This window comes from Carlito syrichta, unplaced genomic scaffold (genome assembly GCF_000164805.1).
Source record: "Carlito syrichta isolate Samal-C Ts95f unplaced genomic scaffold, Tarsius_syrichta-2.0.1 Scaffold304637, whole genome shotgun sequence".
In the NCBI taxonomy this organism is placed as follows: domain Eukaryota; kingdom Metazoa; phylum Chordata; class Mammalia; order Primates; family Tarsiidae; genus Carlito; species Carlito syrichta.
In genome coordinates, this window is record NW_007248733.1 from 269,733 (window position 1) to 295,993 (window position 26,261).

Below are 26,261 nucleotides of genomic sequence, written 5' to 3' on the forward strand. Positions count from 1 at the left end.
ATCCTAGATGTTAGGCCTTTGTCAGATACACAGTTGGCAAATATTTTTTCCCATTCTGTGTGCTGTCTCCCTGCTCTCTTGATGGTTTTTTTGCTTTGCAGAAGCTCATTAACTTGATGAGGTCCCACTTGTCTATCTTATTTCTTAAGGTATTGGCCTTTAGTCTTTGCCCACTTTTTAATGGGGCTATTTGTTTGTTCTTGTTTATTTGTTTAAATTCCTTATAGATTCTGGATATTAGTCCTTTGTGTGATGCATAATTTGCAAATATTTGCTACCTATTCTGTAGGTTGTCTATTACTCTGTTGATAGTTTGTTTGCTGTGCTGAAGCTCTTTAGTTTAATTAAGTTCCTCTTACCAATTTTATTTTTTGCTGCATTTGCTTTTGAGGAGTTAGTCATAAATTCTTTGCTTAGGCCAATGTCCAGAAGAAATTTTCCTAGGTTTTCTTCTAGGATTTTAATAGTTTGAGGTCTTGTATTTAAGTCTATAATCATAGATGATAAAACATCATAAAGGCAACTTGTTCTAATTTTTTTGATATTAATTTTTGTACGTGGTGAGAGGTAGGTGTCCAGTTTCATTCTTCTGTATGGTGGCCTGGCAGTTTTCCCAGCATCACTTATTGAATAGGGTTTTCTTTCCCCATTGTTCATTTTTATTGAAGATCAGTTGGGGTTGTAGGTGAGTGACTTATTTCTGAGTTCTCTATTCTGTTTCATTAGCCTGTCTATGTTTGTACCTGTACCATGCTGTTTTGTAGCCTTGTAATAACATTTTAAGTTTGGTAATGCAGATACCTCAAGCTTTATTCTTTTTGCTCATGTTTGCTTTGGTTATTTGGGATCTTTTTTCTTCCATATGAAGTTTAGATTTCCCCCCCCCCCAATTCTGTGAGAAATGATACAGGTAATTTGATAGGAATTGTGTGAATCTGAAGATTGCCTTGGGTGGTATGGACATCTTAACAATAGTCATTCTTTCAATCCATGAGCATGGAATGTTTATTTGTTTGTGTCATCTTTGATTTCTTTCAGTGTTTTGTAGTTCTTATTGCAGTGATCTTTCACCTCCTTGGTTAGATGTAGTCCTTGGTATTTTATTTTATTTTTGCTGCTATTGTAAATGGGATTACATTCTTGATTTGATTCTCAGTTTGGATGTTATTGGTGTATGGAAATGTTACTGACTTTTGTACATTGATTGTGTATCCTGAAACTTTACTAAGATGAGCAAGCTGGGATCTGTGAAGATTAAATTGAATGACAGGCTCTTTGGTTCTTATATTTTCCTTAAATCATGTCTCTTTTGCCCATGCTAAGTCATAGGATTGGCTTGATTGCGGAATAGGTCTTTAAATTAAATAAATAGGTATAAAGCTGGGCCTATACTGAGTTTACAACATGAAGACATCATTAGTCTGTATCTTTTAATTTATTTAAGTCTGTATCTTAAAAAGCACTCTATGCATCTTTGATTGGATAGAATAATCATAGATGGTAAAACATCATAAAGGCAACTTGTTCAGATTTTTTTGATATTATGTAGTAATGAGGTTTGTTTGAAGGTAGATCTAGATGTGGGAAAGCAAAAATGTAGTACTAAAGTATTTTTTGTCAAAGTATTAACTATATTTCCTTCTTTTACTGGAAAAAAAAAAATCTCCTCCTGCTTCCTATGGCACGTTGCCAAGAAATCTGTCCCCTTGGCTTCTAGGGCTCTCTGATAAAAAAGTCATATCTGACCAAATGGCATATGTGTTTAGTTATTTGATGCACTGAAAGGAAAAAAATTGCATATTTCATAAAGTTGGCTTCTGTAAGCTGCATGTCTGAACAACTAATCTTTTTCATAGAGAGAAAACTATATTTCATATTTCATATCATTATGGACCCTAACAATTCAAATCCATTTGTTCACTACTGTTAGTGCATGACTCATTGAAAAGGATTTTTTTCTCTAAGGCTGTACTGTGTGTATGTATACACATTGAAGATAGTCTTAAATGCTTCTAAGACTTAATTAGTGGAACATTACAGATACACAGGAAATCCCCTTGTGGTAGAGTTCTCTATTATGCTGCCGTGTCTGATTTGCTTCAAACATGGTTTCTCCACTTTAGAGAGAAACTGGTGTGTAAGGTGGCTCTGGGAATTAGCGGAAACCTCTTAGTGCGCCCAGTGTAACTAATAAATAGATCCTGTTTGATTTAAAATATTGTCACTTTTGTTTCCTGTTTTGTAAAACCCCAAAAAGTGATTTAATGGACAGAGAGCTAAGGGTATCCATATGGACAAAATCACTCCCATCTGACAGTATCACAGTTACAGATTACTTAATAATCCTATGAGTCTCATGTATGCCAAAAGCTCTTGTGATCCCATAAACAGCAGCACAATCAGTTGTTTATTTCATTAAGTTACTGGGCAGTGGAACTGTGGAAAACAGTTCTGGTTTTGTTGCTGGGAAAAGTGGGGTTTAAAGTGTGGCTCTATTACTTTTTAGCTACAAGTTCCTGGAAAAGTCTTTTTTTCCCCTTTTTTTTGGCCTCTGTAAATTTTTGTTTCCTCATCTGAAACATGGGGCTAATAATAGTACCCATCTGAGACGGGGGTTGTGAAGATTCAATCGGACTGTGTAGGTAAAGAACTTAGAAGAGGCCTGGGCACAAGGCAGGACTTAACAAATGTGGCTTTGCTTCTACCATCCTCTCATGTGCCTAACTGGGCCTTCAGAAAAGAGAATCTTAGTTGAAAATTTGCTTGTGTCTTTGCTTATGCAGGAATTTGCCTGCCTGAAGATGAATGCTGTGTCCTTCAGCAAGAGGGATCCCTTAGGAACAGCAGGGTATGATGGAAAAATGCCTTGGCCATGGTCTCTGGTCCAGGGTTTGAAACCAACTGTGTAACTTTAGCGTCCCTGAACTTAGCTCCTCATCTCTCCCATGCCTAGCACACAGTAGGAATTTATAAATATTTGTTGCCTCAACTAAGGATTTAATCTGTATGATGAAGTGATTGGGTAGAACTATCCAATCCAAATTCTCTTTCAGGGCTTCCATTTCTAGTGAAGAAAGTTCCCCAAAGAATGAACATTTGCTCTAACTCTGTCATGTGGTGATTTCTGTGGGGCACTTCCAATTCCTTCGATTGACACAGGCACCAGATTTGGGTGCTGGCGTGCTTATGGGAATGCAGTGGTTTAAGGAAGCAGCTTCAGAGGGATAAAGAGATGGCTTGTCAGAAGATGCTAAAAAAAGAAGTAGGATGCTTTGATAGGCAATCAGCTCTGTACTCTCCATTGTCCCAAAGCACAGGCCTGCTCTATCTCCTTGGTATTCTCTTTAGCTAAGACTAGGTCCTATAAATGCTATCTTTTATATTTATTTGCTTATGATAATTCTTTTTTTTCACTTTAAGGGCCCTTGAAATTTTAACCTGACTTTCAACAAGGTTAGTAAGGGTAGGGGGAGGGGAGCAGTAACTTCATTATCAACTTTTAGAAATGCATCTGAACCCTATGAAGTTTCTGGGATAATCGGACTGTTTTCATTCTACTATTTTAGAGTTGTGCGTAAGAGCAATTCATGAGAAGTTACTCATGTACCCTTGTGCTCAAGTGTAATTTGTGATGTATTTCTTCCACATCCATCATAATAGGGCATGTGAGGCTACCAAATTCATCTGTAGAACCTGAGCTTCCATGTTCTTCAAGTCTAGGTGAGAAAGGAAAAAAGGAACTGGAATGGTGAGAAATGAACTTTGGGCTGGGTCTGATGAGGTCAGCAAGTTTATGAAAATAAATTTGTGGTGATATAGTATGACAGTTTAAACTTACATAAGTGTCATAGAGATACTCTGGTTGCCTTCAGCTCAGACAGCATGGGACCAGGTCTTACAGGAGTCCTGCCTCTTGAACAATGGACTGAATTATACAGGAATATATGGACCCTCATGAGAGCTGAACATAGATCCCAAGGGCAAGAGACACCTATACCTAGGCGGAATCTGAGTGTTCCAACTGTCATTCCTGTTAGGGATGTACCTGCCTTCCTAGCATCATACTGCAGTGATCCAAACCAGCACCTTCACTCTTCTAACCCCCTTTCCAACCACTTTTGGCCATTATTACTCTATGCTATTTAACTCCATTGCAGCTGGAAGGCTCAACTTTATTCAATAATTGTCTTGGTTTTGGAGAGTGCTCCATACTTAAATGTGTCTGTTCTCTGCTCTCAGTCTCTCTCAGAAAATACCGTGATCAGTAAAAATGACATGTAGGCCCCCGCTCTTGTTTGCAGCCAGATGGCTAATGCTTGCCAGTGGGATGTGAGCAGAGGGCTACTTCTGAGTATGGGCTTTAGGACACTGCTCATGCATTCTTCCACATGCCCTCTTTCCCTTTCTGAGTGCTGGAATACTGACATGCCTGGGACTCAGCTTTGATCAAGCAGGTAAGGACAACACCCTAGGGTCTTGCTCTAGTATGGTCCATAGCTTGGCAGTCTGGCACCAACTGGGAGCTTGTTAGAAATCCAGAATCTCAGGTCCTATCCCAGACCTCTAAATAAGAATCTGCATTTTTAACAGCATCTCCAAGTGATTCACGTGCACATTAAAATCTAATGAACCAACGACATAGAGAAATTCTGGTTCTATGAATAATCACGTGGGGCAGGGCAGCCCTGATAACTGTTCATCTCATTTCAGGACTGTTATGGCAAGATAAAATAAACATCTATGCTTGTAGTCTTAGCTACTCGGGAGGTTGAGGTGGGAGGAACACTTGAGCCCAGGAGGGAAGCTGCAGTAAGCTATGATTCTACCACTGCAAAACAGCCTGAGTGACAGAGTGAGATCCTGTCTCTAATAAAAAAAAAAAAAAAAACAAGGTAAAGAAAAAGAAAAAAGAGTAAGCATCTGTGGTAAGCCACTGTGATGTGGGGTCTCTTTGTTACAATGGCTTAGCCCTCATTCAAAGTAATGCTGTATTGTTACGCTGGTTTTAAGGAAGAGAAATGTGAGATTTAGTATACCTTCAGGACTCTGGCAGGAAACAGGATTCAGCTTGAATAGTTTGAATAGAGTGATTAAGGAGAGAGGGCTGCTCTAGGGCAGAGTTGAAGATAGAGGGCTGATGTGGTGTCCTTTTCCAGGAAGCTTGGCAGTCAAGGGAAGGAATCCAACTGGTAGCTGAAAGTAGTCTGGGGTCAAATACCTGGACATATTGGTGGGCTGTGGAGAAGAAGCCCATACGATGGAAGAGACTAAAGTGAAGGGAAGATGTTAGATGAGATCCTGAAGGAGGCAAGAGGGGACGTATAAAAGCATGACTTGAGGGGGGAGAATGTTTACTTCTTTGAGGCAGAAGGGAAGGAGGTAAAGTTTGTGTGGAGGTGGTCAGTCTGTGGTGTGTGCATATGTCTAGGCTTGAGGGAGCTCATACATTCTCTGTGAAGTAGGACGTGGGGTCTCATTTTGAGAGAGAAGGGCTATTTTCTGCACTAGTTTGAGGAGACCCTGTATAAATCAGAAGGGAAGATGGTGAAAGGATGTGGGAGACAGCTGTGTGTAATCTGAGCATCTCTACTGCTTTAAGTCTTCTTTGCTTTGTTTCGGGCAAAAAGTGGTCAAATTGGAGAATAATTCTGGTCTGGAAGGAGGCTGTGGTTTCCGATGAGGAATATCCTGTATTAGATAGTTTGGTAGAGAATTTCCTTAGAGTAAAATGGCATCATATCCCGAACTACCATGTAACATTTTAAGAAAGTAAAATTTTATTATTTCTTTTTCTTTTGGTGGAAGATGTAGCCTGAACCCAGGGCTTGAATCCATGTGTTCACCTGATTACTATGAGAAAATGAGACCATGTACAATAGAACATCCTGTTTCAGCCTCGCTACTTCAAGTCCCTGTCTAGAATTCACATGTGGGAAAGCTATTTGGAAGGTGCTCTAACGGGAGTTGACTGCCAACAATCCTGAGTATTGTGTGCCAGACAGCTTGGAAAAATGGGGACTTGCCCTGGGGGACTCAGGTTGCTTGTCATCTACTCAGCAGACTGGTTGGGGATGCTCAGGTCCCTGGGATGTTGCCATTTGATAATCATCTCCACGTTAGCTGGTTTTGCTGGCCAAACCATCAGGCCAGCTAGTGGCTTTTCTTTGGCAGTTGTTTAAAAATAAAAAGGATTTATTTTATAGAGACAATGGACTTTTTCATCCATGTTTGAATTGATTTGGGGCCTCTCTTCTAATGTTAAATTGTCCAGTTGAAAAAAAAGTGAATGGGAACACATAATTTTTGATTTCTCTGTAACTTCTGACTCTAAGTTTACAGGATAAAAGTGCTCCACTTTGTACTCAATGTATGTAACTATTTCTGAATAATTTATGTTGGAATATCATGTTGTATGTAGGCAGAGAATGATTTTAGAAGCATTGTTAAATGTTTTTACAAGTTTCATATAAAGAAGGATTTACAGTAGCATAAGATAGCATAATACATACATGAATTACTAGAGTTTTTATTTATAATTTTTGACATGAATTTATCAAATAATTGTATATAACTTCTTAAACTTTTTCTTAACTCCAGGAATAAAATACCGGCTCTCTTGGGAGAATAAGGTTTTGTTTTCCTGAGGCAATCCTCCTGCCTCAGCCTCCCAAAGTGTTGGGATTATAGGTGTGAGCCACTGCACCTGGCTATTTAAATCAATTTTCTAGTTATAGGCAAACACATCCAAAAATAAGCATTCATGGAAAAAGTGCCCATAGTTGTTGTTAAGTGGAAAAGGCAAGTTATAAAATTATCTGTGTTGTATGATTCCCAAACTTACAAAACAAGAGTTTATATATAAAACTTTATCTACATATGCACGGAGATGCATTTGCATGTATCTAGGCGTGTAAAAAGTAATTGAAAGGAATCTTGAGATTTTAACTTTATTTGTTGTTGACTTTCTTGTGTTTGCTATTTTCCTGACTGGAGGTACTTCTCATGTGCGGGTGGGAATAGGTCTTTGAAATAAAGAACATGATGCTTTTCAGATAAGTATGGTGACAGGCCTCTTGATGAAGTTAAAGTGCTGAGAGACATGCCACGTTATTTTCCAGGGACAATATAATGATACAAAATTGGAACTGAAATAATTGAACACTATCTTTTCCCTAAAAATAAAATAATGCAGGCTGGGTGCAGTGGCTCACACTTGTAACCCCAGCACTTTGGGAAGCCAAGTCAGGCAGATTGCTTCAGCCCTGGAGTCTGAGACCAGGTTGGGCAACATAGGGAAACCTCATTTCTAAAAAAAAAAAAAAGCCAGGGGTGGTGGCTCACACCTATAGTCCCAGCTACTTGGGATGCTGTGGTGGTAGGATTGCCTTAGTCCAGGAGGTCTGTGAGCCATGATCGTCACGATCATGCCAGTGTACTCCAGCCTGGGTGACAGAGTGAGACTCTGACTCAAAAAAAAAAAAAAAAAAGGTAAATGCTGTTCATTCATTTATCCACAGTTGTTATACTTTCAGCACTATACACTTGAAGCTTGGATAAAACTCAATCAGAAAAAAGTGTTAAAAAATTAGAGAAATTTCCAGGTGATGGATACAAAGAACAATTTGTGAACCTGCGGAAAAAGTACTTGATTTTAAGTCAAACTAATTACATTCACTGCACTAATAAGTATTCTAATGAGTTGGTGGTATGGAAAATAAAAATGGAGAAAGGCCAGCAAGAAATGGACCATGTGGCGCACATTGCCACTGTGTGTCTCTGGCTCATCTGACATCCATTGCAAACGTGCATGTTTTGGGGTGTGTCAAATTGTCACAGAAGAAATGCCAAGTGCTGAATGGATTCAGCTTTATTATAGCAAAGACATTTTATTGCAGCCTTGGAGCCAATCCAGTCTGATTTCTGAAGACTTAAAAACACACCTATAGTTTAAAGTAGGCCCTAAGGGATGCACACGGTGGGACATCAAGCCCAAGGCAATTTGTTGGCAGAATTAAATTCTGGCTAATTTCCTCAGTGCCAGTGTGTCCAGCACTCTCATTAACTACATTAGTTACCAATGGAAAATATGTCTTTCAGTGCAGGGCACTTTGTTGAAGTGGAGCCAGCCTCCTGAGAAGTGCCTGCAAGATTGGTTTGGAGTATCCTGAAGTGGTTTGGGGAGGCCCAGAGACACACAGGCATGGTACGGCGACTCCTGTCAGAGACTCCTTTGGCCTCAGCAGAAGGTTCTGAAGTGAGACTTTGTGCTCGTGCCAGTCCCAGTTGCTAAGACAGCTTCTGTGTGTTATTGTGTGGGAAGAGGAGGTTCAACTCCATAGCCTACCTCTCATCATGGGAGAAGAATATGAAAGGAAGGGCAGGGGACACGGAGGAGGGATGTGCAGTGATGGAAGCGCAAAGGCAGGAGGTGAGTCGGGAAAAGACTCCAGTCATGGTCACTTCTAGGGCAGAAGAAGTCATAGTCAAGGATATTTGCAAGCCGGAGAGACTGCAATTCATTGAGTTCAGGCATCCTGGGAGAGCATAAATAAGTGAGAGGAATGAGACATGAGGTAAAGGTGCCAAGGTTTGTTGCAGTGAGCTGAGGGAAGGGTAAATGGGTGAATTGGGGTAGGGGGAAAATCAAAATGATCGTGGACTTACCGAGTGAGTGGTTATGCACATAACACAGGATGTTAGAACTTGCTCTCGTGATGACTTCTGCAATTTTACTTGACAAATTCTCATATGTTATTGTGTTTCTGTTTGGTAACATCATGGACAAAAGAAATGTTTCATTAAGTGACACTCAAGTCAAGGAATGACTATGTTTATCTTCAGTCTCTAGATTGGCTAATAGCTTAATGCAATGAGATGAGGTGGAGCTAGGGGCTATGGAGGACTGGACTTTGGCCTTATTGGAGAATATGGTTGTCACATCACAGAGATGTGGGCATCTCACCCTCCTTATGTGCTATGGTCTGAATGTGTGTGTTCCCCAAAATTAGTATGTTAAAACCTATTCATCAAGGTGATAATATTAAGAGGTGAGACATTTAGGAGGTGACTAAGTCATGAGGGCATAGCCCTCTTGAATGGGATTGGTGTCCTTATAAAAGAGCTTGAGGGAAAACGTCTGACCACCTTTTGCCTTCCTGCCCTTCTGTCTCTGCCTTGCAAAGACATAGCAACAGACCTATCTTGGAACAGAGAGCAGGCCCTCACCAGGAACTGAATCCGCTTGTGCCTTGGTCTTGGATTTCCTAGCTTCCAGTACTGTAAGGAATAAATATATGTTGTTGATAAATTACCCAGTCTCAGGTATTTTGCTTCAGCAGCACAATTGGACTACAACACTGTGGTATAGGACAAGGCAGAGATACTTCGGATTTATCCTGGAGCAGTTCACCTTGGAAGTATGTCTATTTTCCTTTTAAGAAGTCTTTTCCACTAGAGAAAGGAGAAACTAGTTTGTGCATTGGAGCGATGTCATCCTGGGATGTGAGTAACTCTGAGATGAAAGTACAGGATGGGTTGAGACCAGGGATGTCACTGGAGCTTACATTGGAGGGTGTAATTAGAATCTCTAGAGTACAACCAGAGTCACAAGCAGAGAAAAGAGAAGAGAGAAAGGGAAAATCAAAGACTCTGCTAGGAATTGTAGTACAGCTCTGGGAAACCGAACAAGTTGAAACAACTAGAATGACTTACTTACTTTGCCAAAGAAAATGGCTGCAGAAAATCGATACAGGGACTAGTGAGTAATCAGATTGAAATAGGGAGGCATCTTTCAAAGGATCCTCTAAGCCCACAAGGCAAAGAGAGAACTATTTCATTTATTGTGATAGACTTGGTATTTTAGGATGAAATCTTCCCATAGCAGATATGGCATAGAGTGAGCTATGAACAGCAGGCTTGTTAAGATTTCAGTGTCTGTGTACTGCTTACTTATTCTCCTATGCTCTGTGGTTAAAGAAAAGGGGCTCCCATTTTTGCTCACTTTTTGCTTTATAATACTTCTGTTTCTGTTAAAAAGCAACCTGTTTTAAAGATACTAGTATTTTTGCCCTCCTAATGAGCTACCCCAGCCCATAGGAAGGCAAAGGCAATCTTGTGGCCACAGTTTTGTCTGTTGCCTTTGGAGGGCATAAATAACAGTTTGGGCAAAGTATTATGAGAACTCTTTCAGTAATGTCTAGTTTACAGATCTAAATATAATAGGTAATTTTCTTTTTTTAAAAAGATTTCCCCTCTCCCAGTTTTAATAAAGTATAAATGACATGAATTATATACATTTCTGGTATACAGTGTGATGTTTTGATATATGTGTACATAGTTAAATGATTAAATCAAGTTAATTAATACATCCATCACCTTACATACTTGTAATTTTTTTTGTGTGTGTGGTGAGAACATTTAAGTTCTATTCTCTTCGCAGTTTTCAAGTATATATTATTATTAATTCTGGTTACCATACTGTATCATAGATCTCCAAAACTTCTTCATCCTATTTTACTGAAACTTTGTACCTTTTAACCAACATATTCCCCAGCCCTTATCCCAGCCTCTTGCATTTTATGCTCTGTTTCTATGAGTTTGCCCTTTTTAGATCCCACATTTAAGTGAGAACATGCAGTATTTGTCTTTCTGTGCCTGGCTTATTTCACTTAGCATAAATGTCCTCCAGCTTCATGTTGTTACAAATGACAGGATTTTTTTTAAGGCTGAGTAGTATTCCTTTGTATGAAAATGCCACTTAAAAAAAAAATCCATTCATCCTTTAATGGACACTTGGATTGATTCCGTATCTTGGCTATTGTGAATAATGCTGCAGTGAAGGTGGAGTACAGATGTCTTTCGACATAACTGATTTCATTCCCTTTGGATAAGTACACAGAAGTGGAATTGCTGGATCATATGGTAGTTCTATTTTTAACTTTTTGAGGCTCCTCTACACTGTTTTTTTTTTTTAATAACAGCTGAACTAATTTTCCTTCTCATAAACAGTGAACAAGGGGTCCCTTTTCTCCATATCCCTGGCAACAATTGTTATTGCGTCTTTTTGGTAATAGTTATTCTAACAAATGTGAGCTGATATCTCATTGTGGTTTTGATTTGCATTTCCCTGATGATTAGTGGTGTTGAACATTTTTTCATATGCCCATTGGCCATTTGTGTGTCGTCTTTCAAGAAATACCTATTCAGGCCTTTGCCTATGTTTTGATCAAGTTGTTTGTTTTTATGCGATTGAGTTGTAAGTTCCTTATATATTTTGGATATTAATCCCCTTATCAGATGTATGGCTGGCAAATACTTTTTTCCCATTCACAATATGTAACGAGTCATACAGAACAGGGTGGCATTATTGGTGAGTAGTTCTAGACGAGAGTTCTGTGATTCCTTAACCTGTGCCAGAGTGTGGCTCCAGGACCACCTACATAGGAATGATCTATTACAATACATAGTCAATGTTAAAAGCTTTCTTAAAAATGCAGATTCCTGGACTCCACCCTAGAACTGTTGAGGAAAAATTCCTGGGATAATCTGAGTTTGCAAACTTTCCAGAGGATAATAACACACACCAAAACTTGAAAATCCCACTTAAATATGAGAAGAAATAGGGTAGAATATCACAATATCCTGCTTCCCCTTCTTACTGCAGCTGGGTCTGCTCTGAGTTCTCTCAGTTCAGGAGACCACATTTATTTTTTTTTTCAGTTTTCCAAAATTGACTTTATTTAAAACAAGGGGAAAAGGAAAATCAAGAGGAATAAAATTTTTTTTAAAAAAGCACAGAAACAAAACACTGTTTACAAAACAGCCCTCCCCATAGGATCAATTTAATCAACCTTAGATGCTCTAACTGTCACAGTCTGTAGGTGGGTAGATTCAAGTTCATTCCTTCCTTCTCGGAGACCACATTTTAAATTATTTCTACCACATATGAGCAGCCAACAGATACATGAAAAAATTCTCAGCTTCACTAGTCTTCAAAGAAATGCAAATTAAAACCACACTGAGATACCACCTAACTCTAGTCAGGATGGCCATCATCAATAACTCAAAAAACAACAGATGCTGGAGAGAATGCAGGGAAAAGGGAATATTTCTACATTGTTGGCGGGAATATAAACTAGTACAACCTCTGAGAAAAACAGTGTGACAATACCTAAAATATCTAAAAATTGACCTTCCATATAACCCAGCAATTCCCATACTGGGAATACCCGGAGGAACTCAAATTACTATGAAAAAGATACCCGCACCTACATATTTATTGCAGCATTATTCACAATAGCAAAAACATGGAACCAATCGTGCTGCCCATTGAAAGAGGACTGTATAAAAAAAATGTGGTACATACACATGATGGACCATTATACACCATAAAGAAGGACAAAATTATGAACTTTGCAGCAACTTGGATGGACTTAGAGTCTATAATACTGAGTGATCTATCACAGAAACAAAGAACCGAGTATCATATGTTCTCACTCATAAGTGGACCTTGAACAACTATCACAATGCTATAAGGGATTGGCAGTAGTGGGAAACTGCCAGGGGATGGCTGGGGGCACACCTCATCAACAAGGGTATCTGCATAATGAACATTTGTATAACTAACCCTGAATTATACCCGACATCTTTAAAATTAAATATAAAAAATAAAATAAGAACCTTAAAGAAAATTCTTTCTACCAAATTGTGGTCCATGGACCAGTAGCATGGGCATTACCTAGGTACTTGTTAGAAATGTAGTATCTCAGGCCCTATCCCAGATATACTGAATCAAATCTGCTTTTTCTTTTCCTTGGAGTCTCACTCTGTTGTCCCGGCTGGAGTGCAGTGGTGTGCTCATGGCTACTACAGTCTCAAATTGCTGGCGATCTTTCTGATTCTGCCTTCCAAGTAACTGGAACTACAAGTGTGCACCTCCATGCTGGCAAATATTTTGATTTATTGTAGAAATGAGGTCTCACCAAGTTGCCCAGGCTGGTCTCGAATCCCTGGGCTCAGGCAATCCTCTCACCTCCAGCTTCCACAATGGTAGGGCTATAGGCATGAGCCATTGCACCTGGTTCAGATCTGCCATTTAACAAGATTTCCAGGTGATGTGCATGCACATTAAAGTCTGTGAAGCACTGCTCCACATTAAGGAAATGTCAGGCAGCAGGGGAAGGATTTAACTGTTAGGTGCAAGGAGGGGTTGGACCCAATAGATGACTCTCTTTCCCCCACATCTGTCAACAAGAGATGACAGACCCAGGGATCAGATAGATGAAGAATACAACTTTTGAGACAAGGTCTTGTTCTGCTGCCTAGGCTGGAGTACAGTAGTAGGAGTATAACTCACTGTAGCCTTGAACTTTTGAGCTCAAGTGATCCTCCTGCCTCAGCCTCCTGAGTAACTAGGGTTATAGGTATGAGTCCTACACCTGGTTAATTTTTTTTTTTCTATTTGTAGAGATGGGGGGGGTGGGTCTTGCTATGTTGCCTAGGCATGTCTTGAACTCTTGACCTCAGGTGATGCTCGGCCTCTCAAAGTGCTAGGATTATGGATGTGAGCCATCTCTCCTGGTCTCCTCCTCCTTTTCCTCTCCGTTTCCTTCTCCTTTAACTGAGAAAACCTGTATCAGAGGACATGACTTGGAGTCAAGTATGCTTATGAACCCTTCCCTGAATTGAACATAACCTTCCACATGTCTGGTCTTTTTGGCAGCTCTGCCCCACTAAACTTCCTACATGGCTGAAACACCAGACCAGAATGCACCCTTTATGTAGGCAGTCAGAGCCAAAAGAGAAAGCGGGCTGGGTTAAGGCAGTCAAGTTTCCAACTCCAACCCTACCTGCCAGTCGCTCACTTCTTGCAATGAGGAAAGCCAGGTATCTAACTCTAGGTAAGTTGCTCCGCCTGGAAACTTGAGGTACGGTAATGAGCACTCTTTCCTTGCATCAGAGGTAAAAAGTCTCTGAGAGAGTTTTTGTCCTATTGCGGACTACGAGTCGCATTGGGCAGCCAGCCCAGCTGGACCCAGAGTCACTGGGACATAGGGTCTGCAGTGGAGCCTGGGTAGGCAGGCCCTCTATCCTACCCAGCTGCCTCTTCCCATAACATGCTGGTTCCACAGCTGCCAATGCTAGAGAACCCTGTGGAAACCCAGGTGGTGGCTACATCTGCAGATGAACTGCTGGAGGCAGGAGTTGGTTGGTGAGTTGTACATTTCTGGAGAGAAAGGCGGCGTTTCACCCCTTGCTAAGAGCAGGTTACCTTGGAATCTTCTTTCTGTCCACAAAGGAGCTCCTTTTCTTCCATGCACAGGTTTCTCATCTTCATTACATGCAAATGACTCTGAATTCGGACCGATTGCCTTAATGCCTGATGGTGTGTTGTTAGTGATATGCAAAACCAGGCATTGAACCCCAGTGAGTCTAGCACTGTCTAATCGTTTAATTGGCCATAATGATTTTATTATCTGGGTTTTAAAATGGGACAATTGGCAGTTTTTTCCAAGTGCTTCCAGGTTGATTACATATGTAAAGGGGAGGAGGTATGTAATATCTATACACCCGGTAACTGCTTTTTCGAATTACATTCATTCCTCTTTATTTTATTTGAAAGTGTAGGGAGTTCAATATAGTTCAAGGAAAGCATTGTGGTAAACAGCCAGCTTAAATGTGAGCAGTGTAAAGAGCAGCAGCCTGCAGAAATATTGCTATAGATACTAAGACCGTATCCTGCCTCGATACGGACCACACATAATTGAATCATGTTCAATAGAAGGCCATTACAAAACCGAACTTATTTGCATTGCTAATGTGGGGAAGACAGCTGTCACAGGGAATTAAGTATGATCATTCAGAGCTTGAATAAATGAGGTGTCCATTATCTTCTGGCTGTGTTGCAGGCTGCTTGAAGAACACAAATAAATGATACTGTTGCAGTAACCAGCCCATGGTTTTGTCTTTTAGTCACAGAAATATGAGAGTGATGGAAGCGGGTAGGGAGACAGGAATATAGAAAAAAGGCTTGGCAGATAAATATAGGCAAGTGAGCAGAGTTTTATCCCCCTTCCCCTAAGAAACCATGAATGCACAGACATAATCAAAATTCTATTTTTGATGCCTGAAATAGACTTTTAATTCTATTAAAGATTTTTTATCAAGATTCATCCTTTCTCCCTAAGACTCAAATCACCGCCAACTCACAAAGGAGGCAGAATGTGAAAGGGTAGAGTGGGGAGTAAACAAAGCTAATCCTTTTGTCCCTTCCCCAAGGCCTTCCTTCCCATCCGAATGGATAATAATGATAACAGAGAACTTCTTCATGGATAATCAATCTGCCAATGAGCATAAAAGGTACTTGGATCAGTGCTGGTTTTAAAGATGCCCTTAATTGTCCAATTAACAGAAAGGGAGGCTTCCTTTGGTTGGAACTGAGCAAGCTATCTACAAATCAGTTTTCTTGTTAATAACATGGAAATATTAAACTATCATCTTTTGACATATGCATAAGAAAGTTAGGAACAATCTTTAAAAAAGCATTTAAAAATAAGACCATCTTCATTTCCTGATAGAATATTTGATGCCGGTAGTGATAGAACATGATTGATTAGTCTGAAATTACATGACACTGTGATTGAGAGAGAAAACCTGGACTCCTATGAGCTGTGGCTGGCAAGGCCGGCTGGTCTTTATGAAAGACAGCTTCTGGTGCAAAATGACCCCTCAGAAGTAAACAAGGTCTGTGAAAGGTTTGGGTTTTTGTCTTTTAGACTTTGTTCTTCTCTGTAAACTATTGGGGAAGTTAGCAGTCATCCAAAATGTGAAATGAATGAATAAATAAATAAATGAAAAAACCAAAAAGTGGCTCTAAAAGAAACAGGTTTTGTGGGTTTGTATCTATTTTTTACACCCCAAGAAATTTAGCATTGCGTATTTTTCCCTATCGTGGTATGTGAATTACATTTATGCAGCATATGCATTTGATTCAAGAAGGTGTTATATTTTTAGCTTCTAAGGGCTCTAGGTGTTTTAGTGCTGGTTGTCTGTTAATTTTTTCTAATCAGTTGGTTTCAGGAGTATGTGTAGACTTTTAGAAATAGAATATAAGATCTTAACCAAATCTTAATCAAATTCCAAGAATTTGCCGTGTGGTCAAGGAATGATGTAAAGATCATTCCTCCACATTCACAAAAGAATACCTTACCTATCAGGGCTTATATATTTTTTTTGGGGGGGGCTAAAAGTCTATTTCTCTTAGAGGATGCTATTAGTGGGATAGTTATAGTGATGGGAGGAGGAAAAAGATTAGGCTTAAGATTCTGAAAGAATTCTTTAGAACCCTGGCTTTGAAGGAACTGTACGAAGTCACATTGTTAATGCCTAGGCTGGGAAAGCTGCTTCTCAGCTACCTCAAATGGAAGCCATCCTGGACTTGGGACTTCTGACTGACTAGAGGCTTGAATAATTTACTAGGAGAGTACGTATGTGCTCTGACTGCAGCTTTAATTTTTTTTCCCCTGAAATAGAATTTTCTGTCTGTTTGTAAATATATACGTTTATAATAAAAAAAACCTTACACAGGACAGAGATGTATAAAGTAGCAAGTGAAAGTCCCACATAAATTCCAGTCTTCCAGAGATAATCACTATTGACATTGTCATGTATATCATTTCAGCATTTTTCCTGTGTATATATACACATGTTTTTCTAAAAAATGTATGTATGGTATGATTCCACATTTTTTATTCACTTAGTTGTAGGTCAGCAGACATCTTTTCATATCTGCACATACATATCTGTTTAATTTTTCATCTCTGCACATATATTATCGATTTAACTTTTTTTTTTTTTTTTTTTTTTGAGTTGGAGTCTCACTCTGTCACCCGCGGGCTCAGGCAATCCACTCACCTCAGCCTCCCAAAGGCGCGGGATTACAGGCTGAGCCACCGAGCCCGGCTTCGATTTAACTTTTTAAAGTAACTGAAAAATATTCTGTCATATATAATAGTATTTATAATTTAACCCAGGAATTGACAAACTATGGCCTACAGGCAAAATCCTGCCCCCCTACCTGTTCATATAAATAAAGTTTTATTGGAACAAAACCACACTTATTTGCTTATGTATTGTCAGTGTTTGTTAGTGGTACAATGGTGGAGTTGAGCAGCTGGAAACTCTGTACAGCCTGTAAAGCTGAACTTACTTATTATACTGCCCTTTACAGAAAACATTTGTCAACTTTTAATTTAAGCAATCACATGGGTTGCTTAATTTTGTATCAAAAAATAATACTGCAATAAATATATTTATAAACACATTTTGTGCATTCACTATTTCCTTAAGATGAATTCCTAGAACTGCTGAGTGTTATCTTAACTTCCATAGGCCACTATGGTTCTATCTGATATTTTCTTATCCTAAGTGATGCCCCATAACAAACAATTCTTAGTGACATTGATTTTAGAATTGGGAAAACATGAACCTACTTTCTGATTCTATAATTACTAGCTGTGTGATTGTATGGTTTTTTTGTATGCAAGCAACAGAAATCCATTCCAGTTAAAGTAAACAATGAACTTTATTGGAAGTTGTGCAATAAAGGGTTAACACAGCAGACCCAGGTTGCTAAAGAAAGGTTTGTCTTTAGGAGCATGGGCTCCTGGGATATAACCTTTGAGCCCTTCTAATATCCTGCTTGATAAGAGTGTTTTTGTTTTCCCGAGGCCTTGGGTCATGCCATACCAGTATGACCTCTGGGGATTGGAGACTGAGTGGCTAAGGTTGGTCATGGAGGTGCTGCATGCCTATGTGACCAGCCCTCGATAAATTCCCTGGATGCCAAGGTTTGGGTAAGCTTCCTGGTTGGCAGCACTTCTTATATGTTGTCACCCACCACTGATGGGAGAATTAAGTGCTGTCCAGGTAACTGCACTCAGAGAGGTCAACTAGAAGCTAGTGCCTGGTTCCTCTTGGATTCCATCCTATGTGTCTTTTTCCCTGGCTGATTTTAAACTGTATCCTTTTATTGCAATAAACCATAACCATGAGTACACATAACTTTCCTGAGATTCATGAGTTCTTCTGGTAAATCATGGAACCTAACGGTGGTCTTGGAGACCCCTGACATGTACATACGTGCATGCAGTGAGTAACTCATACATGTATTGAGAAGTCTAGAGAGTGAGGCTTGGGCTCAAGACAGCCTACACAGAAAGCAGGGTCCACTCTACTTCTCATCAGGTCAGGACCATTGACATAATCAGGCTCCAATTTTTCTGGGTTTGTGGTACCCTATTAAAGAGGCAAAGTTCTAGGAGAGTGCTAGTTTAGGGCATGTGTTGCCTACTCTGTCTTACTGTGCTGATGCTGGGAGGGAGGATCTGAGGGAGAGAGCAGGTGAGGTTCAAGGACCCCTGCTGCTGTGGGAAACGGTACACACACTTCATCAGTAAACATTTATTATTACCTATTATTGACTGCTGTTCTAGGCACTGGGGATATGTTCAAGAACAAGAAACCTTGCCCTCGGGGTGCTGATATTCTGCTAAAGGTTCCTTTAAAAGGGAATTTTTGTGCTATTAGGAAGAGTTGTGGATGCTGAGTGGTCAAAAAATAGCAACTGTCTACTTCAGTTACTCAAACTTTTCGAGTCTCAGTTTCCTCATCTGTAAAATGGAGATAATGATGATTATCTAATTACAGTATTAGGAGATAACCTGTATGCTTAGCTCATAGAAAACAATAAATGATATTTATCGTTTATGGCTAAGAGTGAGAGTTCTAAATTTTGCAATCAAGCTTCCAGGGTTCAAATATGTTACTTGTTAGCTCTTGACCTTATGCAAATGATCTAACTTCTTTGAGTCAGAACATCTTATATATGTGCTACCTGTGCACTCACACATGTCCCTGTACTTGGATTAATGCTCTGCTGCTGTTGTCTTGACATGGGTGATCCTTTTTAAACAAGGTACCCTGTGTTTTCATTTTGCACTGGGTCCTGCAAATTATGTACATGGTCCTATCTCTGAGCTTTAGTGTCCTCATGTAAATGGAGATAATAATACATACCACATTATTTTTCTTTCCTTTTTTTTTAAAGATGAGGTCTCACTCTATCACCCAGGCTGGAGCACGGTGGTGGGATCACTGCAGCCTCAAATTCCTGGGCTTAAGTAATCCTCCTACTTCAGCCTCCTGAGTAGCTAGGACTACAGGTGCACACCACCATATCTAGCTAATTTATTTTAGTTTTTGTAGAGATAGGGTCTCACTATGTTACCCAGGCTGCTCTCAAACTCTTGGCCTCAAGTGATCCTTCCACCACAGACTCCTAAAGCACTGGGATTACAGGCGTGAGCCACTGTGTCTGGCCCCACATTATTTTTCAGTGGTCTGATTTTTAACTCTTGGTTTAAAAGTTTTACGTGAAAAGTTTCTTTTATCATATATCTCCTTTTCAGATATAATAGTGTCACACAGTGCTTATATGGGTCCATTTTTATTTTATAGAAAGAAAATAAACCCCATTTCCAATAGGAAGATGAAATATTAATAAGTCCAAAGCACACACCAAGTCTCATGCTTTGCAATGAAGGATTATACCCTGAATGTTTTAACATCTTTCACAGACCACTCAGTGTTTTTATTGTTGCATTTAAAACTGAGGATATAACAAAATGTAGTACAATTCATAAACATATAATAGGAATATAACTGGCCCTTGAAGGCTGGTGCTTTGATGTAGAGTACAGCAGGAAAGCAAACTTCAGTACTGTTAAATGTCCTCTTCTAACTAATTCTTGCAATTTAGGTCCTTGCAGTCTAGGACAGAGAGAAATAAAGAGCTATATTTCACTACACTGGAGAAAGTAAGTTTGAATGAAAAGTCGAAGTAAAGGGAAGAAACCATTTCTGAGTGCTTCAAGCACAACGACATGGTTGTCTTTTTAAATATGGTATGTGTATTTAATTTCTACCCCTCAGAAAATAATATGAAAAAATAATATGAAAAGGAAAAAAAGTGAAAATACCTTCACAGATCAACAGAGGCCTGTTGAGGTAATAAGAGGTCTAACATAAACCTATGTTCAAATCCTAGCAATTAAAAAATTTTCGTATTTGAATTTCTATCTTTAACACTAAAAAATTATGTGTTAGATGTGAACTCTAGTACCATTTAGAGTCCCGACCAAATTTATGTAAAAGTCTTGAGGTGTCTAGACATGCCAGCAAGATGCTTGTGTGTGTGTACATGTGTGTATATGTATGAGCATGTGTGGTATGAATCTAGAAGGCACTTGGGCCTGCCTCGTGGCGAGGTAAAAATATACTTCAGATTTGCTTCTTTTGGTTGCTCTCTAAAGGCCTCTATGCAAACAAATCAGGATTTTCCAATTTGGCAACCAGGGTCTCTTTGAAAATTCAGAGAAAAGCTGTATTGAAAATGTAGAAAAATGCCGGGCAGGGTGGCTCAAGTCTGTAATCCCAGAGCTTTGGGAGGCTGAGGCGAGAGGATTGCCTGAGCCCATGGGTTCGAGACCAGTCTGGGCAACTTGGCGAGACCTTGTCTCTACAGTTAAAAAAAAAAAAAAAAGGCAGGCATGGTAGCGTGCAATTGTGATTCCAGCTACCCGGAAAGCTGAGGCGGAAGGATGACCTGGGTCCAGCAGGTTGAGGCTGAGGTGGCCAGGAGCTTGCCACTGGGTGACAGAGTGAGATGCCAACTCAAAAAAAAAAAAAAAAGAAAAAGAAAAAAAAGAAAAAAGAAAGCAGAGAAAAAAACTTCAATAAAAAAGTGGAAGCATAGTTTGCAAAAAGGAAATACACTTGAGATGAATTAAAAAATGAAATTATTGAAATTTATTGAATTAAAAAGTATTCTTCCTGTGATGCTATGCTGATTACCCTGATTTGATCATTACACATTGTACACATGTATTGAAATATCACTCTGTACCCTATAAAGATGCACAATTATCATGGGCTAATTAAAATTAATTAAAAAAATAGGATTTATAAAAAAGAGTGTTCCCCTTCATGACTCTATGATAAGCAACGAAGGAAGAAAGGCAAAAACATGTAGGGCTACATATGCAGGCTCTGCACTGTGGGGAGTGGGGGGGGGCGGTGGGTGTGAAAATGGTGGGCCCTTCTTCAATGAAGAGCTTTTAATTTTGCAATTAATAGAATGTCTGTTTTATTGTACACCAAATTTAAGCTTGCAATGCTACCCCCACTTGAACTTTCACAATAAGAGGGAAACGAGCGTTGGCATGGGGTCCAGGGATGGGAGTGTGAGAAGAGCATGTGGTTTTAAAATTCATTGTTCATTAGTTCATGTTTGTCGGCTGAAAGCTTCTCTTACAACCTTTGAGGTCAACAGTGTAATAATGCTCTTTATTACCATAATTATTATAAAGAGTTACCTTTTGCCACTTTGACTGTGCCACTTTGAAAAATTACTTTTGAAAATAGTTTTTCTTTGGTCCTTACCCCTCCCGCATCCCCCCAAATTAGAGTCAGAAAAAGGGAATTAGTGGTGTTAAATCATGCAGGGACTCAGAAGGAGATGGAAGTGGATGGGCACAGGCCACACACACAGTGCACACGCTGCAGAGGCGGGTAGTGAGGGGCAAGACAATATCCATGGTTTCGTATCCTGCAGCAGGAAGGTGATTGGATTTCAATGGGGGAGGATTTAGGGTTGAATCTGGAATTCAGTCAAGCTGCTTGTAGGAGTGACAATTCTTTGTGTGTTCATGTAAGGTAGATATGTGTTAGATTTTTCCCCCCAAGGACCCCAGAGGTAATTATAACTTGAATCCATTTCATGGATTGGCCAAAACGTTAGGGAGAAGTTCAGCTGGGCTCCAAGCATATATGGGAACTTAAGCTGACAGAACTGTCTAGATTTTATTTTATTAGTTTTGCTGCAAAAAACCCCCCTTATTTCCATTTGGTCCAGGCTTGGGAGAGGCCTCCAGGCCTGGAAGCTGGAAGGAGAGGCTCAGGCAGAAGCCCTGATGCTTTGAGAGGGGCTCCTCCTCAGAAGTCTCTGGGCGCCTAGTCGTGCTTGAGAGGGAGCCTTTCCAAGAGAAACTTACCCAGCCCAGCCTGGGCCTTGGCCAGCCCATGGAGGTTGGTCAGGTGGTCGCCCACCTTCTTGATGAGTTTCATTTCCTCATCCAGGAAGCGGTTCTCCAGGAAGTCAAGGAGATGAGGGTCTGTGAGGGCAGATCCCAGGGCATGAAGATCCAGAAGGCCCTGGATCAGGTTCTTCTCCAGGGCCATGGTGGCTTCCATGGCATCCAGGGCTTTTTTTTTTTTTTTGTATTTTTTTAAAAAATAAAGATGTGGGGTACAATTCAGGATTGTACAATTTAGGTATACAAATGTTGATTATGCAGATACCCTGATTAATGAGGTATGACCCTCCCTCCCCTAGCAATTTCCCTCAACTGCCAATCCCACCCCACTCCCCTGACAGTTTTCCACTACTGCCAATCCCTTTCTTATAATATTATAATTGTTCAAGCTCCGCTTATGAGTGAGAACATATGGTACTCTGTTTTTTGTTCCTGTGACAGCTCACTGAGCATGATCGACTCGAAATCCATCCTAGTTGCGGTGAGTCCATATGTCTATCCTTCTTTATGGCTGTGTAATATTCCATTGTGCATATGTACTACATTTTTTTAATCCAGTCCAGCTTCAATGGGCAAGGGTATTTTCCCAATAGGGGGATTGCTGGGTCATATGAAAGGTCAATTTCTAGTTCTTTCAGAAATTGCCACACTGTTTTCCAACGAGGTTGCACTAGTTTGCATTCCCACCAGCAGTGTAGAAGCATTCCTTTTTCTTTGCATCCTCGCCAGCAGCTGTTGTTGTTTGTTTTATTAATGATGGATATTATTACTGGGGTTGGGTGGTATCTCAATGTAGTTTTGATTTGCATTTCTCTGATGATGAGTGAGACTGAGCAGTTTTTCATGTGTCTGTTGGCTGTTGGCGTATATCTTCTTTTGAGAAGTGTCTATTCATGCCTTTTGCCCACTTTTTAATGGGGCTGTTTGTTTCCTTTTGGCACATGTAAGTTCCTTGTAGGTCCTAGATGTTAGGTCTTTGTCAAGTATACAGTTGGAAAATATTTTATCCCATCCTGTGGACTGTCTCCCAGATCTCTTGATGGTTTCTTTTGCTTTGCAGAAGCTCGTTAGTTTGATGAGGCTCCACTTGTCTATCTTATTTCTTAAGGTATGGGCATTTAAGGTTCTGAATAGGAATTGGTTGCCAGTTCCCTTTCCATAAGGGTGTCTCCTGCATTTACTAAGATTCTTTTGGTTTGAGGTTTTATGTTTAGATCTTTGATCCATGTAGAGTTTTTTGTGTATGGTGATAGGTAGGGGTCCTGTTTCAGTCTTCTGCATGTGGTCGGCCAGTTTTTCCAACACCATTTACTGAGTAGCTTCTCCTCTCTCCAGTGGTTGTTGCTGGAGGATTTGTCAAAGATGAGTTGGTTGATTTGAGGCTTTGCTTCTGGAATCTCTATCCTTTTCCATTGGTCTATGTGCCTGTTCTTGTACCAATACCAACCTGTTTTGATTATTATAGCTTTATAGTAAAGTTTGAAGTCTGGAAGTGTGATACCTCCTGCTTTGTTTCTTTTGCTAAGGACTGTTTGGGCTATTCGTGGTCATTTATGTTTCCATATGAATTTCTGTATTGTTATTTCCAGGTCTGAGAAGAATGATGTTGGTAACTTAATGGGTATTGTGTTGAATCTGTAGATTGTCTTTGGTAGGATGGACATTTTAACAATGTTGATTCTTCCTATCCATGAGCTTGGAGTATTTTACCATTTGTTTGTGTCTTCTTGGATTTCTTTAAGCAGAAGTTCTCATTGTAAAGATCTTTTACTTCTCTGGCTAGGAAGATGCTGAGGTATTTCATTTTATTGGTGGCTATTGTGAATGGGATTATGCTTTTAATTTGGGTCTCTGCCTGCTTGTTGTTGGTGTATAGGAATGCAACTTCTTTTGCACATTTATTTTGTACCCTGAGACTATGCCAAAGTCCTTTATCTGTGCAAGCAGGATTTTAGATTCTCTTGGATTTTCAAGGTATAGGATCATATCATCAGAAAAGAGGGATAACTTGACTTCCTCTTTTCCTATCTGGATACCCTGATTTCCTTCTCTTGTCTAATTGCCCTAGCTAGAACTTTCAACACAATGTTGAACAAGAGGGATGAGAGTGGGCAGCCTGTCTTGTTCTAGTTTTCAGGGGAAATGTTTCCAGTTTCTGTTCATTTAGCAATATGTTAGTTGTGGCTTTATCGTAAATGGCACTTCATATTTGATATAATCCAGCATCACTTTTTGATAAAAAACCCTCAAACACCTAGGTATAAGAAACATACCTCAAAACGAGGTATGTTCCTTCTATACCTAGGTATTTGAGGATTTTTTTTAATCAAAAAGTGATGCTGGATTGTATCAAAATCTTTTTCTGCATTTAATGATATAATCATGTGGTTCTTGTTTTTACATCTGTTAATGTATTTAATAACATTTATGGTCTTGGGAATGTTGAACCAGCCCTGCACTTGGGGATGAAGCCTACTTGGTCATGGTGGGTGTTTTTGGATCTGATTTGCTAGAATCTTGTTGAGGATTTTTGCATCTATGTTCATAAGGGATATTGGTTGGTAGTTCTCTTTTTTTGTTGAATCTTTACCCAGTTTGTGTATTAGTGTGATGTTAGCCTCATAAAATGATTTGGGAAGAATTCCACCCTTCTTAATTGCCTGGAATACTTTCAATAGGATTGGTATCAGCTCCTCTTTGTACGTTTTTTAGAATTCTGCTGGGAATTCATTGGGTCTAGGGCTTTTTTTTTTGTAGATAGTTTTTGTATGACAGAGTCAATTTCCTGGGCTGTTATTGGTCTATTTAGTGTCTCAATGTCTTCTTGTTTCAACCTGGGGAGGTTGTGTGATGTTAGAAAGTTCTCCATTTCATTTAGGTTATTAAGTTTGTTTCCATATAGGTGTATTTTGTATTAATCTCTGATAATCTTTTGTATTTCTTCAGGGTCAGTTGTGATTTGATCTTTTGTATTTCTGATTGTGTTTATTTGGGCTTTTTCTTTCTCTTTCTTGGTCATTCTGGCTAGGGGTCCTCAATCTTGTTAATTCTTTTAAACAACCAACTTTTTGTTTTGTTGATGTTTTCTATATTTTTGTCTTCTATATCCTGTATTTGGGCTTTTATTTTGGTGATTTGGATTCTTCTGCTAAAATTGGGGTTTTGGTGGTCTTGCCTTTCTAGCTCCCTTAGGTGATTTGTTAGGCTCACAACTTGTGATTGTTCCGTTTTCTTGATGAGTGCTTGTGGAGATATAAATTCCCCTCTTAGAGCTGATTTCATGGCATCCCAGAGGTTTTGGTAAGATGTTTCTTCATTTTCATTTGTTTCCAGGAATATTTTAATTTCTGCTTTGATTTCAGTGTTGACTCAGTAGTTGTTTAGCATCATGCTGTTTAGTGTCCATGTCTTTGTGGGCTTTGGGGAAATTTTGTTGGTGTTGATATTTATTTTTATTCCACTATGGTCTGAGAATGTGCATGGCATTATTTCACCTTATGGAATTTGTTTATGCTTGATATATGGCCAGGCATGTGATCGATCTTAAAGTATGTTCCTTGTGGTGATGAGGAGAATGTATATTCTGTGGTTGTTGGGTGGGATAATGTGTAAGTATCTATTAAGTCCATTTGGCCAAGTATCAAGTTTAGGTTCTGGATCTCCTTGTTGATTTTTTGCCTCAATGATCTAACTAGGGCTGTTAGTGGGGTATTCAAATCCCCTGCTATAATAATGTAAGAGTCAAACTCTTTTTTAGTTTACTTGGTAGTTGCTTTATAAATGCTGGTGCTTCTGTGTTAGGTGCATATATGTTTAGAATGGATATTTCTTGTTGATGAATTGAACCATAATTTGTCATTATGTAGTGTTCTTTTGCATCTTTTCTAATTTTTGATAGCTTAAAGGTTGTTTTGTCTGATATTGTTTTGTCTGATATATAGCTTAAAAGTTGTTTTGTCTGATCTCCTGCCTTCTTTTGTGATCCATTTGCCTGAAAACTTGTTTTTCCATCCTTTAACTTTGAGTCTGTGTGCATCCCTTGTAGTGAGATGAGTCTCCTGGATGCAGCAAATAATTAGGTCATGGTTTCTTATCCAGTTTGTCATTCTG